At 45.1% G+C, this 14,005-nt stretch overlaps 1 long non-coding RNA gene across 7 annotated transcripts in view; it reads right to left on the bottom strand.

Moving 5' to 3' along the window:
• LOC106029800 (uncharacterized) overlaps positions 1 to 14,005 on the bottom strand; it is a 36,491-nt gene that overhangs the window by 17,679 nt on the left and 4,807 nt on the right. For 3 of the 7 annotated variants that reach the window (XR_010830158.1, XR_010830157.1, XR_010830159.1), the window contains exons 2-4: positions 3,165 to 3,249; positions 2,039 to 2,141; positions 1,303 to 1,415 (exon numbers count right to left, since the gene is read on the bottom strand). This is a non-coding gene — a long non-coding RNA (uncharacterized lncRNA). The remainder of the gene's footprint in view (positions 1 to 1,302; positions 1,416 to 2,038; positions 2,142 to 3,164; positions 3,250 to 14,005) is intronic. The other 4 variants (XR_010830163.1, XR_010830160.1, XR_010830162.1 and 1 more) reach the window with 2 other exon arrangements.

The following is a 14,005-nucleotide window of genomic DNA, read 5'->3' on the forward strand; positions in this document are numbered from 1 at the left end:
CACCTGCAGGAAAAAGTATGATAATACTACTGCTGTTGTAGCTCTGATGGTCTAAGGATAGGATAAGAATTTCAGGGAGAGGCAGTATTTTCTTTTAGGCCAATTGTTTTAACCAGGGGAAGAAAAAGTCTTGCAGACACAAGTCCTCTTTTGTATGCAAAAACCTTCCTCCTGTTATAGGTATCAGCTATTCTAGTGGAAGATGTTTCTTTTCCTGTAACTTTGCCTCTGAAGTGAGATCTGAACTCTGCTCCATTGATAAATATTGGGTGATCTAAGCTTACCCAGTAATTTAGTCTTGATAGTGTTTATTGGGACAGATGATGAACAAGCAACACACTTTTTCTTAAGACTGACATGATTTTAATGTTAGTTGAAAAAGATTTTTTTTCCTCAGTGGGTATATTTTGTAGGTATAGTGATTTAAAGTCTCATTGCAAAGTATCTGATCACTTAACTCCTAAAGGTGAAATATGGGTCCTATGGAGCTGGTATGGTTATAAGAGTGCATAGGCCTTGGAACAGTATATTTTTAATAGGGTAGATGTTGGTATAGAGAATGGGAGAAGAGGAAAGCAAATTCTAACCTTAAGCACTCGCACACTGGCTCTTGGTAAGAAGTCAAGTAAGTATTTTATGCTGCATGGTACTCCAAGATTTATGACCTTTTTTCCTCACTGATAAAGAAAACAACACTGACACACAAGCAACAGAGAAATCAAATAAAAATAATTTCAGCTACTTCCTACTCCACAGAAAAAACTAAACTGGTGCTGTGCTCCTCAGCCTTAAAAAAAAAAAAAATGCTTTCTCAGATAAAATGTACCATTCACTTCAAACTGTATGCTCTTGTTGCTCTAGCATTTTATTCCTTTTGCACTCTCTAGCTCTAAAATGAGCAAGAATCTGAGGGTGATGCTTAAAGATAATAGGGGGAAGTAGGTTTCTTTTTAAACCTGTCTAGTTCCAAGAACTAAGTTATTTCTTCATTGTAAAGTCAAGGAAAAATAAGGAAAAGTGACTCAAAAGGAGCATCCACAGTGAGATTTGGAGTGACTGTTTTCAAAAACTGTTTTCTCTTGCACATATACTTTGTGGTTTTGAGAGTTATGTTGGAAAAGATGATTGTGGTCTACTTAAAAAGAAATAGAAACATGAAAGCAGGATAGTCTTCTGGAGCCAGACTCCAGGTCTGGGGCAGGCACATTGTATTTCTGAGTCTGCCTTAAAGTCTGAGTCAGTCATTCTTTCCCCATTTTCGAATCTAATCTGAAAGAGGGTACTAATAGAATTTCCTCTCACCTATCAATTTTCAGTTACCGTTCATTTTAATCACAGGTGCCATCAGAGACTGTTTCTTAATGTATATCATTACTTTGGCCAGCACGAAGGGGTTCCTGTTTCTCTTGGCACTCCTAGACGTAGGAATATTATAAATATAGTCAGTGTTACAGTTATAAGCAAAGTCTTTAAAATAGCATAGAACTCAGCATATACACATATTAATATGTAAATAATAAGGCACACATAACATTAGCCTAAATAGAGGAAATCAGGTAACAAAGCACAAAGACAGAAAGAAAGTATAAAATTAGTCTTAATCAAATGGTTTCTACTTCATTTATTTTTGTCCTGCTCTGACTGGTGTAACTTATAATTAGTCTCTGCCTGCAGTGTTGTGGTTCCAAAGAACTGTGGATTAAGGAGAAACTCTAGAATTTCTCCGTAACTTGACAAGTTATAACCTGAAAGCTACACTTAGTCCATTAAAGATTTTTCACAGTGACATTTTAGTGCAGCTAGGGAAATACGCCACTTTGCCATTTATCATTTTCAGGGCATGGACAGTGAAAAGGAGGCTGCTATGAAGAACAAAATAAAATGGATTACATGTATAGAAGTGAAGTGAAGAATACTGATAAATATACACCACTGAATGTCAGCAAATGTCACTTGAGAAGCCATTTGCAGCTACCAGAACAGCCTTGCAACCCAGCAAAAGTAGCAAAACCAGGCAAAACAAGTTGGGTGTACTCACTTCCACATGAATAAGCAATAAACCTCTCTGAAGTTACACCAGAAAGTTGTTAAACTTGATAGATGAATCTTTTCAAAATTGCTCTGTCTCATACAGTATATGGCTACAAAAGAGTACGGATGGTTTAAAGAGAAAAAGAGAAAGCATTGCTGAGAACACTGCGATTTAAGCATTTTTGTTCAAACACTTGTATTCTGCTTTGTATTAAAGGGACGGTTTGAACAAAGGAATGATTCATCACACCACTTTTTCTTCCATAGGGCTGCTTTTATTTTTTATTTTTTGTCTGAACTTCATTTGAGATTCAGTCTATTGCATTATTATCATTTCTCCTTTAAATGTGTTTGCCATTCTAGCAAGAGGACTTTGAGTTAGATCAGTTTGTTTGCTAGGCAGATACATTTTTCACAACAAAAGCATATCTGTTGGAAAACTTCCATTGGTATCTATCCAGCATGCTACCTAGGTGTAAGCAAAAGACCTTTGGGATGTCTTCTGTCTTTTCAGGAGTATCTGATTTGTGGATAGATCAGCTTCATTTTGGTTTTAGACATGTTGACATGGAAGAAACTCTCCCTGTGAATGCTTCAATGTGTGAGAGACAACACAAAGACTCCTTCAGGCTTATTTTTAATCTGTTTGTTTGTTTGCAGCCTCTCAAACCACTGCTCTTCTTGATAATAAGGTAAAGTGAAGATCTTTGACTCAGAAAATATCTCCAAGGAAAAGTGAGAGTTCTTAAAATTTCAGAAACTCTACTTTTGTATTTAATTTTCCACGAGACTTCATCCTAAATTCTAATTCATTTTAGTAAAAACAGAGACAGCCTGCATCATTTTGATTTCATTGCGACTGTTATCCCCAGAGACCACACTCATGCAAATTTCAGATCAGTTTTGTTTTCATTAGTAAAAAGCTGCAACATGGATCATGTAAATGGGGTCACACAGGGATTCCTTTAATCAAAATATTTCATACACATTAAGATATAATGATTGTAGAACAATTTCCATTAAACTTCATGAAGTTTAATGTTCATGTGAAAGCTGTAAGCATCCAGTCCTACAGTGACATCCTAATGCCTAGGACTTCAATTCTATGAACAGAATAAATTTCTTGTACTTACAGATCGTGTAGATGGAGTAAGGATGAACTTTCCTTTCTTGGGCAGGATGTTTATACAGCAAATTGTCTTTGTAAGAGTCTTCACTCTATTCTTGCAAAATCAAAATCAAATGTGATCCCTATTAGTAAAGCTGAACCTTTTATTAAATTAAATGTAAAGCCTGTTTTATAAATCAACAATGAAAATCAGAAAACAAAGATTAAACCATTGGGTTGCGCTCAGCACTGCATGAACTTTCTCAAACTGCTTCCCGCCACCCTCCCCCCAATTCTTTGAAACTGAAGCAATGTTTGAGGCATAACAGACATTTGACAGCATCTGTCATACCGAAGCTCTGTAGCAGTTGTGCTGCTTCTCTGGTCTTGTTTTGAATTTCTCTGTCAATTTGAATAGACACAACAGAGTCTCAAGGAGTGATACTCACAAGCTGAGAAGACATCGACCGTGTCAGATGCAACAAAGGGGAAAAGATATATCAATTTGTTACCTTGTCATAAATATAAGAGTCTCCAAAAGCTTCTCCTTTTACATAAAAGTGTGCAGTTCAGCCAAAAATACAAGAAAGCTTATTTACCTTTTATATGTGAAATTTAATATAAGTTACACAATAACATGGTTAATGCTTTTAAGAAACTCCAAGGTGTATTACATACATACACTTTCATCTTCAAAAGTATAGTTTATTAAAGGGTATTTGGAAAGTATGCATTCTATGCTGAGAGGATATTATTATTGAATAAACAGGCAGCACGTGAATAAATATGCTGATTTAGAAAAGAAAAGAAACTTCTGGTTAGAAGTCTGCCTAACCTAATGAACGGTGTAGTCCTTTAGTCCTTCCTTCCTCATCCTAAGCATGAAAGCTGCTATCCACACCCCAGACTTGATGTAAACTACTGAATGCAATAGGAAAGCATCCAAAGGCTTTGTATAGGGGCCTCCAGCCTCCAGGCTTGATCCTGTAGACCTGTATCAGCCCAAAGTCAACCTACATTTTACTGTAATCAAAAGTCCATGAAATGCAGCTGTTAATGTATGCACAAAATATTTGAAACTCTTACTCAGACAGATCTTTTCCTTTGGAACGAGTGGAACTTTTACCTAAATAAAGCTGTGCAAAATTTGGTTGTGTACAGACAGTAATACCAAAGAATCATATTTTCTGTTGTGAGGGTTGTTGTCATTTGTTTTGTTTGTTTGTTTGTTTTGTGGTTTTTTTTTTGTCTTTCCAAGTAGAAAGAACATATAGTTCTAAGTGGGGAGGTCTTTTTTTTTTCTTCTTGTCCTTTTTTATTTTAATGGCTAAACACTGTAATGCTAGCTAAATAGAAATTCTTGTCTGTTAATAGGTTCCTTTAGTTTGTAATAAATAGGAATGCTAATGACTAAAATTTGGTATTTGGTATGCATTAGCTTTTGTAAGTCTTTTCTTTACAGGCTTCATTGACATTCAATATGGCAAGCTTCCTTTGAAACATATTTATAAAATAACTACAGTATAATTAAACCAACAAAGCCATCTTTTAAGTAAGCTTAATAGCTCAGTTTTTCACTCTGTAAATTTTTTTATTTAAGGAGAAAAAATAGTTATGCTTCAATTCTACTGTATATTTCATTTTGCATCTAATATTTCCTTTCCATTTGCAATCTGTGCATATCTAATTCTTGACAACTCTGATTATTAATAATTGTGCATGAAAAATATGCTTCAGAGAATCTTCCACAAGAATATTTTTGTTAATGAGAACTGAAACATATCTTGGCAAATACAGTATATGTAATATATACATATATGTATGTATATATACATATTTTAATAGCTAATGCTGGTGTAGTTAATAAGCAAAAATGGATTAATAGATATGGAAGGTAATAATCGAAGTGGCTGCTATTTAATAAATGTAACTAAAAATATTTTAATGATATAAAAGCAATAGGTAAATAAAAGCAATTACATTTAATTTTGCTTTCAGCTTGTGAGCATTTTCTGCAAGCTTTAATAGAGGGGAGAGCTTGTGCAGAAGGCTAATGGTAGAGTCGGTGTTAGCATTATTCATTAGGGTGTCTAAGTAGTACTTATTCTGAGATATTTCTCTGGAAGACTAAAATGTTCTTGGTAAGGGTACTTGGATCCTGATAACCCTAATTCATAATAATATCCCCCTCATTCAGAAAATTAAAGTTTACAGAGTCCTCAGCAGTCTGAAAATCTTTATACTATTTAGAACCATGATCATGTTTACTAAGGACAAGCTAAAAAGTGATAGCTCACACTATAATAAGTAAAATGGAACCTCATAACTGTTTCTTAAACTCTGTCCTTTACAGGCATAATAATATTGAGACCCCATTTACGGTATGGTGAATAAAAACAGTTGACATCATTGTTATAATCTTTATTTAAAACTGTTACCAAGGTTACAAATTACCATCACTGTGTGCAACAGGTCCCTCTGAAGCAGTATCATTACAGATTAACTGTAATGTGTAGGATTATAATAAAAGGCATAAGGGATTATGCACAAGCAAAAATGCTAGAAATAACACAAATACATCTACATTATACAGTGCGTCGCATCTCAAAACCTCTGCTCTCGATGCTGAAATACACAATGCGGCTTTTTGTTTAATTCGGGCATTTAGAGAGATGTTAACTGTATCCTGAAGTGGTTTTACAAATGTCAGAGCAGAGGGGGTAGGGTTTATCTCGACCTATAAAACCTCTGCTGCTGTAAATGTTCTCACATAGTCTCCACTCTTAGTGGAGCACCTAGTTTACAGGAAAATATGACTCCATTGTGTGAGGCAGGACTGCAGTGAAAGAAGATAAGAGTTAGCGGCTGCGTGACCCACAGCACCACAGCCCTGAGCAGAGGCCGGGGATCGTCCGAGAGGGTGGGCAGAGGGAAAGCGGAGCGGCAGGTGACCTTCCTCTGGCCAAGGCGGGCGGCCAGCCCCGGCCAGCACCTCCGTCCTCCCGCTAAATCACTCTACCCTGCCTTCAACTTAATAACACAAATCCGGGCTCTTAAAGTCTTTGGGACTGATCGTACTCGCTCATTTATAAATAATGATCTCCATATAGATGCATAACAACAACATACCAGAAGTGTTTGGGGAGAAATCCGATTAAGGTCTATAGCTTCCCCGCCCCCCCCCTTCTCCCGGAGCAAAAGTCTGGCCGCAGGTCAGCTGCCGCGGCTGGCCCGGGCTGAGGGGTTAAGGGCAAGAAAAGTCTCCACGCAGGCCGCCCCCACGGGCGGCGGCTGCCCCGAACGACTCGCCCCGCCGGGGTGCGGCCGGCCGCCCCCTCCGCCCGCCCGGCCTGCGAGGCTCGGCCAGGCCGCGGGCAGGGACGGCGGGCATTTTTTCGGGAGAGGGCCGCTGCCCCGCTGTAAGTGTGAACTCTTTCGTCGCGGCCGACTTCCCCCCGGCGCCGGCAGCCCCCGTACAGGGACGTGGGGCCACCCCGCTCCGCCCTGCCCGGGGTGGCGGTGACGCAGAAAAGCGTTTTCCTTTCCTCTTTCGGGCGATTTAGGGGAATAGAAAAACAAACATCGGGCCGTTTCATGAAACCGGCGGAGAAAGCTCCGAAGGGAAAGAGAGCTGGGCACATCCTTTTAAAGGAAGGACAAGGGTTCTCTGAGGAGGGAAAACAAAAGATGACAGTGGTGGCTGTAACCCCACCATGAACCAGGGACCTCCTGGCCACGATCGGAGAGCTAACCTCCCCGGACTTCCCATTACCTCTCCATGACACTTCACTAATGCTCACACAATGGCCAACTGAGCAGTTTAAGTAAAGATATTTTAACCTGAACTAAACACTGACTCCAGACAATAGGATGCAAAGCAACATCTGGTAGCACACATAAACAATGCTGTACAACAACATATGCTCGACGTCTGGAAGTTTATGTCAACACTAAGCAGTCGAGGAGGCTGTCGCTGTTCGGCATGAAATCTTAACAAACAGCTGTTTGCTGTGCTTCCGAGGTGAGCATCTCGGATCCTTCCTCGCCGGGCATCCTCTTCAGCTTGGGGTTACCGGTGAGACATCTTCAGGCCCCATCCGCGCCTCCTCGGAGCGAACCACCGGTGTGAGAAATGCCACGAAGACAGCCCGTGGCCTGGCCTGGTCCGGGTAGGGCCGGGACATCGCCGGGCTCTCCCTTCCCCACCGCGGCTCCTGGCCGGTGCTGAATGGCCAACTTCGGGGAAGCGCTTCGCTAAAGAGGAGGCTCTAGGCTAATGAAACGACGGGAGGTGACTGTTGCAAACAGCTGTTCCTCATACATATTTCATTACACAATCAGATAATGCGTCTTACCACCTTCTCATTTATTCACAGATAAACATTTTCAAGACGTTTTGACATCTGTCTTAGGGCCTGCTATTAATTTAGTAATCACTGTGGTTAAAAATGTATGGGGACTGCACCTCACTAAAACTCTGATTTCACTCACGAGGACAACTTCCGTAAGAGCTCGCCCTAAGCAGGGCGAGCCACATCAGGTCAAAGAAAGCCCCAACGTGGGGGGGAGCACAAAATCCTATCCCTGCAACCCTCGGACAGCCGCAGGGGGGGGTCCTGCGCCGAGCCCCGCGCGCCGCCCCTGCGGAGTGCCGAGCCGGGGGCTTGCGCTGCTCCGGGCGCCCCCGGCACCCTCCGGAGCTCTCAGGAGAAGCGCCGGGGAGGGACGCGGCACCTTCCACCCCCCCGGCCGGCCGAGAAAGCACCCAGGCAAGCCGCGTTTGTCCCTTCTGTCGGGCTCTTGGCACCAGCGCTCCCGCTCCTCAAAGGGCGTTCACCGTGGCCTCTGGGAGCACCCAGAGCAGGGCAGTGCCAGGCCAGGGCTGCCGGACGGCTGTCCCCTCCCCGCAGTGCCCCCCAGCCCTCCACCCAGCCCCACACACCGCCGTGTGGCTTCGTGCCCCCCCGGAACGAAGCCCGCGGGTCCCCGGCTCTTGTCCCCGCGACGCGTCGGGGAAGTTTGACATAAAGTTTCTTTCATTGCCGCTCGGGCTGGGTTTGAAATCGCAAGGCTTTAGGGAGTCGGAACGTCTTAAAACTGCTTCTTTTGTGTATCTTCCTTGGCAGTAATCCCTTTTCTTAAAGAAGGACACCCCCCAAAAACAGATGCGCACACGCACAGCTGCCAGATGTTACACACAAACCTTAAAGAGCAAGCTAAACGAGCAAAGGGGAGAATGAAATCTCGCCAGCTCTCTTTCAGACACTTTATTGATTACGTTCAATCATTCGCTGCCTCTCTCCTCCTTCCCCTTCCTCAGGCTACCGTTTTTAACCACAAAGTTCACACGCAAGCAAAAATCTGTCCCTTTCACGACGCCCCTCCCCATGCCCAGATAACTGGATGGGGGCAGGAGGACGAAAGTGTGTGCTTTTCCCTTCCTTCCACAAACCATCCCGATTGCAACTACTTTCCAGAGCCGCGGTCTCGCCAGTGGCACGGGGCTTTGGCTTTGCAGGAGGCGCGGCACCCGGGGGGGATAGCCAAAAGCGGGGCTCTCGGGCTCCTCTCCCCCACCCAAGGGGGCTTCGCCGCCGCCCCTCTCTTGCCCCCCCATCCTCCCCCCGTCCTGCCCCGGAGGTGGCACACACGGGGGTCCCGACGGCAAACGCGGCTTAAACAGGGTTGGCCGGCTCGGCTCAGCACATCCCGGCGGGCAGCCGGCGTGCGGTGTGTTTGTTTTAAAGCCTCAAGGGGAGTCCCGGGCGTGAATTTCATTTTAATTACACCGTAAAAAACAAAACACAACAAAAAGTGCCGGCACCCAGGACCGCTAGGGAGTCTAAAAGCCTCCTGCCTTTCAGGTGGCGGAAGGCAGAAGAGGATTTGGGTTCAGACGGAAGAGGGGATGCTCTGAAAAGGAAACAAAAATTCCTATTGCTCCCTCAAAATGCTACCCAAAGCTCAATACCTCTCCTTCCCTTGAACGTTCTGTAAACAACAAGAAGGTTCGTGGTGAACCCCGAGTCTGTTTCTAATCTACCCGGAATCTACGATTTTTAAAGACAGAACTAGGGGAAGTCGGGGTGTTAATGTATGGAAGGGAGACCCTTCCAACTCGGCAACATTTATCGTGTTTTACAGGTGATGGAAGCCCTAAGGAAAAAAAAAAAAAAAAAGGAAAAAAAAAAGGGGGAAAAAAAAATCAGAGCTGTTCTTCTGCAAGCTTTCTGCCAGACGCTCTTGAATTGGTCCTCTACTCACTTATAGCTGGTCTGTACCTACCTGGCTCTTGACTTCAGCTCTCTGAAGTCCTTTTATGGTTTCAGCACTGTACTCGCAACAGTCAGTCCCCCGCACAGTCACCCCGCTCACCATCCCCACCCCAGCCTCAAGACGTCCTTCGCCCTATTGATTGCGCTATAGCCGAACAGGGCAAAAAGACGAGAATTGCATTCGACAGATGCTGCTCACTCGTGAATAACAGGTTCAGTGCATACGGTATCTCTCGCCATTATCCTGTAAGTTAATATTGAGTAGCAATAGCTGTCTAAATATCAAAATCTATTTATAGGGGATGCAAAGCCATGACCTCTCCATCTGACCTTCAGTAACTGCAGGCTGGAAAACAGGGCAAAGAGGGGAAAAAAAAAAAAAAAGAGAGAGAAAAAGCCCAGTATTACAGTGGAGACCCGTTCGTGGTGAAGCTGGGCTGGGCTGCCTTTGTTTTGAAATCCTTAGGGGAACTTGAACCATTAGGACGGCACCGGACCTGCAGACCCGGGGAGGAGCGGGTCTGTGACTTCTCTCTGTCCCCGCCGGGCTCGCGGTGTGGCTTCGTCGACTTATGGCCATCTGCAAAAGTTTGGGGATTTTTTCATGTTCAAAGAAAAAAAAAAAAAAAAAAGCGCTAGGAAAAGGCAAAACAGCGCCGGTGACTAACCAGCAGGTTTCGGTGCGAGATGGGGAAGTGGAGAATTCAGCTCAGCGTTGACCCACTGCTTGGGAAATCATTTTAAAAGGAGGGACTTTTTGGGGGTGGGGAGATTTATTTTCTTCGCGGGCAGCCGGGCGGTCGCAGGAGCTTCCCCGGGGATGTCGGGGGCCCAGGGCAAGGCAGGACTTGGGGCTTTGGGCCGGGACCCCTGGGCAGCCCGCCCAGCCACAGGGAGGGGGGATGCTCCGTAGGGTCCCCAAGCAGGCATCGATATTACAGAGCGAGTCCCCTCGGGGGAGCGCGGCGGGGGGCAGAATCCCAAAGCACTTTTGTTCTTGCGGAGCCGTCGAGAGCACGTCCAGTCTGAATCACCAACTGTGTCAAACTGCGAAACCGCCCTCCCCCCGCCCCAGCCCGGCAGCTCCCGGCGTTAACATGGCGCCTGCAAGCGAGAGGAGCACTTTTCTCGATGTTTGGCAGCTGAAATGTGCTCCCTGAAGGTCACTCCGGGCGACGTGCCCGTTTGCTGCCGCACACGGCGAAGGCTGCGCCGCCCGCGGGCCGGAGCCGGGATCGGGACCGGGCTGGCGACAGCGGCCGCAGCGGCGGGGACAACGCGACGAGGACAGGGGCGGCTGGCGGCGGGGATGCTCCCCCCAGCCAGACGCGCCCCGCTCCCGCTACCCCATACCCCCTGTAAATCCTCCCCCTGTATATAAGGGAATCGTACCTAGCTTCCCTTTTTATTTTATTTTATTTTATTTTATTTTATTTTATTTTATTTTATTTTATTTTATTTTATTTTATTTTATTGGGGGGGGGGGGGGGGTGGAGGAGATGGGGAACGCAAGGGCTCCGAGGGAGTCATTCCTTGCGTCTGGAAATTAAAAGGCTCAAATCTCCTCTGTGACCCCGCCAAGACACCGGAGCGCTGTTCGCAGCTACTTTAGAGCGCCAGTCTCAGCTGGGCTGGAGGTCGGAGCTAGTTTTCTTCAGAAAGAGGAGCGGAGCTCGGGAGGAAAACTGTCCCCGGGGTTGTGGGTAGTCTCCCTTTCCAGCGGCTAAGTGCACCTACCAAGGGAAGAAAGAGAGGCAGGGCTGCTAACCGTGCTGCTTAAATGTTCTCTGCTTTCTCCTCTCGGGGTAAAGCAAGGAACAAGCTGCTCTAGCCGCCAGAACTTAATGAGGAAGGTGACTTATTTTTTTTTAAACCTATTCTTGGAGTTTTCGTCCCACTTGAGGAAAGTGTCTGGAAAAAATCCCCCCTCCCCCCCCCAGCTCAACCCAGCACACGTGGAAATAATCTCCTTTTAAATCTTGGGTCTTGATACTACATTAGTCTCTGTGATATTGCATTCCAAAGAAAATAGACTGGGCATTAGGAGAGGAATCTCTTCTTCCTAATGAATATTTACCCTGAGGTCATTACATCTGTAATGGTCCTCGCTTAACTTACCTTGCTCCCCTCTTTCTCTGCCAGAGCCTGGGATTTCAATCACAATGCCCTCGATTTTAAAGTGCCGTGTACCATTTAATGGCGGGGTGCAGGCAAGGTTAGAATATTATTGACTTCATGCAATATATAAGATGGATACGTTTAAGACTTTTAACTTTTTTGTCGCAATGACACACTGTATTTTTATGAGATACCTATTATGTAGACAGAACCATTGTGCTGTAGCTGCCTCACAGTTGCTGGATCGTTTCTATCAGATGAAAGATTTTGAATAGTTTTCTTTCAACAATGCATCCTTTTGGTCTTGATACAAAGCATGTAGGCATGGTATACACTTAAACAGCTCTGTCACAGAGCAAGATTAAATAGAGTATATATCGGATTCTGTCTGCAGTATAATGCGCGCAGGGAACAGAATGGAGTTCCCTTCGCCGCTGAAGAAGCCCATTAAGGTCTGACGTCCTAGCAGCATCTTCCAGATTTTCCTTATCTGTGATATTCGCTAAGCTGTTAAAAATCTTTACCGCCGGGCTTTAAAATCGGCTGTTTCTCGGGAAAAGACCGACTTTGATAACGGAGCCTTCCAACAAAACCCTGCTGCTGGCGCTCTGCCGAGGGGGCGCGTTGTGCAGGCTCCCGGCACCCATCCCGGGCCGGGCGGCCGCTCCGTGCCCTGCTGCGAAGCCCACCAGGGGCACAGGACCTGAGCCTCTCGGTGGGGCCCCCGCGCCCCCCAACACCGCTCCCCCGGCCCCATTTCGGGCGGGGACCCCCGGCGGGGACCGGCGCTGCGGGCGGCCGGGGGGCGGCGGCGGGTGGGGGACAAGGGGGCTGCAGCGCGCTCCCCCCGGCCCCTCCAGCTCCCCCGGGACACCCTGGGACCACCGGTCCCCGTGCCGGGAGCGGGAGGCAGAGGGTGCAGCCGGCGGGGCTCCGCGCCGCGCAGTGCCTCCCTCCTTCAGTGCTCACTCAAGCGACTTGCCCAAACTGCACGTGCTGAGCCCAACTTTCTTCTCCCCCTCTCCCCAGCTTTGTGCTCTGCGTTGATTGAGTCCCCATATTAAGCTCGAGATCCTTTCTAAGCAACTGCTAAGAAGTCAAGAGCATCCTTGCCTGCTTTCTCTCCGTGGCCTTTCATGCCCTCAATTTGTTATTCTACTGACACTTTTCTTAAAGTTAGCGCCCAGCATTGAAACATTAGCGACAAAAGCCCTGGAAAATCTCTCCCTCCTCACCGCTAAATCCTCTAATGGGTCAATGCGTGTCGAATTTTTATTTGATTTCCAATAATCTCTCGCACTTAAATATTAAACCTACCTCAGCCCAGCGCCTCACCTATGGGATATTTTTCAGCTTTGCTTGGGAAAGTACAGACACTCAGATTTCATTCCACGTGCACCCACTAATTTATAAATGAGTGTATACAGCTGTCTTCATGTATATCTATGTCTCTATATCTGCAGTAACGCTTTCATTTTGTGTCAAAATAACATATCCTGTCACTCCACGCCAAAAGTATATTTATCGAACGAAATAGCACCGCAAGCTGCATCTTCTTTATCAAACCTTCATTTCTGTTTTACGCAATTGTTAAATATCTTTTCATTTCTTTTCCTATTTTAAAATATGTATTACAGTAATTGTTACTTGAAGGTCTTTTGTGTATCTATAGCTCTTTTGATTCATATCTTTTCCTTTCTTTTAATCTTGTTATGTGAAATTATATACACATTTCTCGTGAAATCCAGGGAGCATAACTTTTTTAAGGAAGAAAAAAAAAAAAAAGCAACAACTCCTAATCTTGGGGTTTCGCAGAAAATACTTTTTTTTTTTTTTAAGTACATGTTCCTAACTCATGTTTTCTGAATGAAGATCTCTAAGTCGTCTTCACTATCTTAGGCGGATTTCGTGAAATGATTCTTCAGCTCTCTGATTTGAATAAGTTTTAGTGTGAACTACGAAAGAGCATTATCCTCTAACCTGAGGTCAAGTGAACGGTAATTTACATGACAAAGAATAATGCCCATTTTGTCCAATATGAAACAACTTCACCTTCGGCATCATTAAGAAGAATTTAGTACTTCGAGGGGGATGGGATTTTTTTTTTTTTTTTTGTAAACAGTTGGCCATGTATAGTGCAATTTGCCTTTTCTAAATCACAATACAAAGGCCAACTTCTCGTGCTCTTGAATTTAGGCATTATTTTTGTAGCCTTAACAGAGCGAATTTGCACCTGCTGGTATTTAAACTTTAGCATATTAGCTGGGGAGGACTTATCAGTCCAGTGCACTGCCTCGAAACAAATTATCAACCTTCATTAAAGCAAATGAAGGGGGAGGGAGATGTGAACATCAAGACGCTCTCCTGGATCTACCCGATCTAGGCGGGACCGGAGCGGGTTACGCGGGGTCCGTAGAGCAGCGGGGCTCCCGCTGTGCCTCCCCCAAACACAGCTTCTCCCAAATTTCTGCCC

This window comes from Anser cygnoides, chromosome 3 (genome assembly GCF_040182565.1).
Source record: "Anser cygnoides isolate HZ-2024a breed goose chromosome 3, Taihu_goose_T2T_genome, whole genome shotgun sequence".
In the NCBI taxonomy this organism is placed as follows: Eukaryota; Metazoa; Chordata; class Aves; order Anseriformes; family Anatidae; genus Anser; species Anser cygnoides.